We start from the raw sequence: 6448 nt of genomic DNA on the forward strand, positions 1-6448 counted from the left end.
ACTAACACACAAATGTAGGGAACACTCCATCCTTCCTTGCAGTCTCCTCTCCCTTTCCGCTCCACATCGGCCAGGGGAGGGGGGTCCCCCAACCCAAGGGACTGGACTCCTCCACTGCAAGTCCATGGAGCCAGTGGACTCATCCCGTGTGAGCAGGATACCTCAGTCGGGGCTGGCAGCAGATACTTGAACTGCTCCTGGACATCCCCGGACTCCTCCGAGAATACTCATCTGCACCTTCACTCCTGCCCTGTGTAGCCATGGGAGGGCCGGATTCTTCTAACTCAGCAGTCTCGTCCACACCCATATACCGTGCCTATTCCAGGACACCTACACCCAGTTTAGTCTCTACACATTTCTCTCTGCTTCCCCTCCCTCCCTCACTCCTGGTACAGTTCTTCTGAGCCCAACCCAGCTCAGCCCAACAGTGGTCCTGCAGCCCCACACTGCTGAGAAGAACCCATGGGTGTGTGGGGGGGGCGTTGAGAGACAGACAGCAGGTGTTGTGCCCACTCCTTCCACTTCCTGGGGAGTTAGGGAAGGCACGGAACCCTGCCTGGAAGGAACAAGAGGGCCTTAAATGTATTTCTCTTTCTTCTGAGCCTTTCCCTCTCCAAGCAGGTTTTCTTTTCTTAAAAAAATCATTTTATTAGGGGCCCATACAACTCTTTTTACAATCCGTACATAGATCACTTGTGTCCCACACATTCAGACATATGTTGCCTACATCTTTCTCAAAACACCTGCTTTCTACTTGAGCCCTTGGTATCAGCTCCTCATTTTCACCAACATCCCTGCTTGCCCCTCCCACTGAACCCTTGATAATTTATAAATAATTATTTTTAGCATATCTTACATTATCCGACATCTTCTACAATAAGTTCTTTGCTGTCCATCCTCCAGGGAGGAGGTTGCATGTAGACTTTGGCATCTGTTTCCCCTTTCTCCATCACCCTCCCTCCACCTTCCCGATATCAAAGCCGGGTTCTCATATATTCACTGTGGCACTAAACACAGTCCAGACCTGGTACCATCATCAGGGAGGTGGGTAGGGAGTCAAAGGAGTGGGTGGGACACAGCTGTGTGTGATTGGTTGTTCTTAATGACCTGGATAACACCAAGAAGGGAGACTGAAGGGAGGGGGGAGGAGGCGTCGGGGGGAATGACTAGCTCTCACAGACACCCTGTGGCTGGAAAGTGTCAGAAAGATCCTCTTCTGTGATTAATGAAAGCATGGAGCTGGTTTCTTACTGAGTAAATATTCTCCTCAAAGTCATAGACTTAAGAGCCCCCGAGAAAATGATCTTTTTAATCAAAAACTTTGCTCGCTGAAATTCTGACGGTAAGATAGAGAGAAGCACCCCACGATTGCCTACAGAATCTTCAGTCACTTAGACACAGAGAAGCAGCTGCCACCGCCTTCATCGACGGTGATGGCTGCTTGAATTGTCACCAAAAAAGCGATGAAATCCAGGCGACTGGTGGGTTACAAAGGACAATCATAGAGTCCCCCTTAATCAAAGTGGCTGGGGTTTTTCCTTTACCCTTATACTCCATCACACTCACACACGCAGTAATGCGCAAGATCAGAAGTGTTGATCATTGACGTGTGATGGAGATAACTCCTTATGTGTCTGAAGAGAAAGAAAGAAAGCTAAACAGATTACAGTCTGCGGTCACACAAGAGACGGTCATGTGGAATTAACTAGGACAATGGGCTGTTTGGTGGGGGTGGGGGGGATTTGGTTGGTTGTTTGCCTTGTCATGGTTGTTACAAGTATCAGTATTGTCATTTTCACTCTGTCAGTTCCTTCAATGAGAGCCCCTAGCACCACCACCTCCACAAAAACTCATCCACAGCAGTGCCAGAGGAGACATCCAAGCTCAGTTTCCTCTGTGGTACATGAACTTCAGTAACTGCATCATCTCCCCACAGCCCAGCTTCCTTAGCTGTAAATCACAAGTGTTTCCCTCGGCTTGTAGATTATGTGGGTTCACAGTAGTCTCTCTCTCTGCACCGCCTTCTTCCTCTCTACTCCTCCACCCTGACATTAGCTTCGCCACCCCCACAATAGAATCATCTACAGCCTCACAGCGCCACCCTGTGGCCTGGAGGATGCTGGGCTGAAGTAGGGTTTTCTTGTTTTATTAAAAATGAGAACCTGAGGACAGGAACTTAAGTGGAGAGAAAATGTTTTGATAATAATGAGGGCATTGAATGTACAAAAGTGCTTTACACAATAGATGTGTGTATGGATTATGATAAGAGTTGCATAAGCCCCTAATAAAATTATTTTTTAAAAAGAATTTAGAATAATGATGATGGCATGCATGCAACAGATGAAGGGAGAGTCTAAAAGTAAAAGTAAAAATAAATAAACAAAAATAATTTGATTGGGGGCTCTTCATATATCAATTGTATCAGGCATATTTGTACATATGTTGACATCATTGTTTTCTGGACATTTACTTTCTCTTGAGTACTTGGTATCAGCTCCACTTTTGTCCCTCCTTCCCCCACCCCACACTCATGACCCTTAATAAATTGTAAATTATTATTTCCACATCTCACACCAACCGCTGTCTCCCTTCCCCAATGGTTTGTTGATTATCCACCCGGAGGCAGTTGTGTGATTGTGTGTCAATCATTATGCTTGGCTCCCCTTCCTCCCTTCCTCTCTCCCCATTTGCCCCTGCCCTCCTGGTATCACTACTACCATTCCTGCTCCTGGATTCCATGTATCCTGAGCTCTTATCTTTTATCTGGACCTGTATACATGCTCTGGTCTAGTCCGAAGTGAGAGGCATCACTGGGGTCATGTTAGTGGTGGGTGAGGACACCTCAAGGAACCAGAGGAATATTGTGTTTCATCAGTGCCTTACTGTGGCCCTGGTTGACTCGGTGAATTTTGTTAGTTGATTCACTCAATTCTGAGAACCACCCTAAAAGACAGTAGAACTTTCCTATAGAGTTTTCTAGGCTCCTGCTAAGAGCTGGGCATTAGGCTGGCTGCTAATGGCAAGGTCAACAGTTTGAACACACAAGCCACTCTAACGGAAAAAGATGAGGCTAGCTTCTCTGGTAATGATTTATCCACTCCAAAACCCGATACACTATAGGGTCACTATGAGCAAGAATCAACTTGATGGCTGTGGGTTAAATGATCTGAGTAGGAATTAACTCGATAACAGTGTTTAATAGTTAAGGGAACAGAACTTAGGGTATTTTCTCCAGTAGAGTGGATGGAAGGTTCAAGTGGTTGATCTTTTTCTATGCAGCCCAGGCCTTCCTTAACCATTTGACAACCAGGACGACTATAGATAGGATCCAAGATGACAACAACAAAAAGCTAGTTCGAAGAATAAACATAGGACTTCCAGAAAGATCGCAACCATGTAACACATAGGAGACTGATTCCACAGAAATCAGCCCAGGAGAGTTATTAGAGGGAAATTCAACACTGCTGAATCACAGGAGGAGCATAATACAGATAGATCGGCCCAGATCCACTAGGTTTTCAGGGCCTGGGGTATATTGACTTGCACCAGTGGAGGCCAGCTAGGGCTAGGGCCTGGGCCAGGAAAATGTGGAGCCAGCACACGGGCTTTATTTCAACACAGTCACAGCTTGCCAGCGTCTCAGGGCAGGGACTATACCATTACAGTCCAAAGGGCAGGGATTGCTTCTCAGCTGTATTGTTACTTTTGCTTTCCTCTCTTCTCTCAATACCCCAACACTCTCAGTCAGTTATTTTTTCCTCCTCTTTGTCTGTTTCCTGATCTCTCACACTCCACTGCCAACCTCCAGACCACTCCCCTTAGCCTAGGGCATTTACAACTATCCAGTAGCCAGTTAGGTGAGCTCCACCCTGTGCAGCTAGCATGATGCTGGGGAAAGCCCTGCTGACTTCGACCAGAGGATACTCCCACAAACGTCTGCGAGGGGTATTCCTGCCTGTGTGGCTGGAGGAGCTCCCATTTCTCCTCTATTGTCCCATATGACTGAGGGAACTTCCTCCCGCCTACCTATAGTGCCTCACAAGGCCTAAGGCAGTTCAACCAACACTCATCAACATTCCAAGCTGCTTCAGAAACCTCTGTCCAACCTCCGCAACAACAAATTAGGCAACACACCAACATTCCGGATAATTCCCCTGAGAGTGAAGCCACAGGAAGATAAAGTGGTAGGTTAATTCCATAGTGAAAATAGCTGTAGGCAGTTCGAAGAAGCATTCCCACAAGTCTCCCAGAGAGAGCCAGTGCTCTTCGTCTCCCTAGAAAATTTCACCTGGCTCCTGGAAAACAATGCAATTCAAACAGCCACCAACACTAACAATCTCAAGGAAAAAACAGGAGAAACAAAAGGAAATTGCAGAAAATGTCCTGATCATAACGACATGCATAGAAGAACTAGACATGAATGATCACAGAAAGAAATTTTCAGAATGCTGCTTGAAATCATACAGGATATGAAGTAAATAAAAGCGAAAAGGGATAAAATGATAGAGAAGATAAAGTCCATACACAAAGGGAAATACAAGAGCTTAGGGAGGAGATAAGAAAAAACAGAAACAGACACATGGACTTTGAGAATGGACCAGAGGAAGCAGAGAACCACACCAGTGATTTGAAGGACAGCCAAGCAGACGTTAATGAACGTGAACAATCTAATAAGATCATCAGAGAGGCTGAAGAAAACCTAAGAGCTATGTCTGATGCTATGAAGAGGAACAGCATTAGAATTATTGAATTGCCAGATGAAGAAACAACAAAGAAGTCATCTGAAACAATAAAAAGAGAATTCATTGGGGGAAACTTTCCCAGCTTAATGAATGAAAACCAGATCAAGATAGATGGAGAAGAGTCATCCTAGACAAGGAAACATGCAAATAATACGGTAGAAGAGACTCAGCCCTAAAAAAGATCCTTCCCTACCCAGTATGGGCAAAAGAACAACACTCACCAAGCATAAATAAGAGACCCCCACATAGAACAACCTCACCCAGAGGGCAACAAAGACAAACCATACCCAAGAAAGCATTGGTTTAAGGATGGAAAGAAGTCAAGAATGATACACACACCATACACAACACATTGAGAAAGTAAAGTAGGAAAACACCCAACACAAAAGGTATAAGATGACATCACAGAGTCTGTAGATGGAGATGATAACCCTGAATATCAATGGCCTGAACTCAGGCATTGAAACACTGAGACTAGCAGACTGACTTAGAAAACACCACCCATCAATCTGCTGCCTACAAGAGACGCATCACAGGCTACAGACCAAAATAGGCTGAGAATCAAAGGCTGGAGAAAAGCATACCAAGCAAACAGCAATTCAAAAAAAGCAGGGGTTGCAATCCTAATCTCAGATAAAATTGACCTCAGAGTGCAAACCATAAGAAGTGATAAGGAGGGACACTGTATAATGCTCAAGGGAATGGTAGACAAAGAGCCACTAAGCATTTTAAACATATATTCCTTGAACGAGAAACCCGCTGAACTTCAACCAAACACTTCAAAAGATGAAAAACGAAATCACAGCCTTAACTATTATAGTGGGTGACTTCAATACACCACACTCTGAGAAAGATCGATTACAGGGAAAGAAACTCAATGAGGAGGCTCGAGATCTAAACAATACAATTAGACAATTTGACCTGATTGATATTTAGAGCTTTTCATCCAAATACCAAAATAATTCACATTCTTTTCAAGTCCGCATGGCACATATTCAAAGATAGACCTGATGGGGCATATGGAAAATGTACATATATTTAAGCACATTGATACAATACAGACCTCTCTCTCTCTCTCTCTGATCACTGTGCCATGAAGCTGGAAATCACCAGAAGACGAAGAAAACAAGAGCAAACAATTGGAGGATCAGTAAATCTCTACTGCAAAAGGAATGTGTACTGGCACAGATCAGAGATGAAATTAGAAAATTCCTGGAAACCAATGAGAATGAGAACACGATGTACCAAAACTAATGGAATAAAGTAAAGGTAAGTATCAGAGGAAATTTCATAGCAATACATGCACACCTGTGAAAGTAAGAGAAACTCATGATTAATATGCTGACACAAAATTTACAACCGGAGCAGAGTCAGCAGGACAATCCTACTAAAAGCAAAATAAAATAAATTATGAAAATAAGGACTGAGATTCAGGAGAGAAAACAAGAACATTATGGAAAAATTAATACTGCTAAAAGTTGGTTCTTTGAAAGGATGAACAGAATTGAAAGACCGCTGGAAATCTAACCACAGAAAAGAGGGGACAATTTTCAATAGCAAGAATAAGGGATGAAAACGGGGACATTACAACAGACCCTAATGAAATCAAAAGGATAATTACACCGAGCTATGAAGGATTGTACTACGATGAATTCAACAACTTGGAAGACATGGGAAACTATTTTGAAAAACAATCCCTCCCTCGG

Source organism: Tenrec ecaudatus, chromosome 18 (genome assembly GCF_050624435.1).
Source record: "Tenrec ecaudatus isolate mTenEca1 chromosome 18, mTenEca1.hap1, whole genome shotgun sequence".
Classification (NCBI taxonomy): Eukaryota; Metazoa; Chordata; class Mammalia; order Afrosoricida; family Tenrecidae; genus Tenrec; species Tenrec ecaudatus.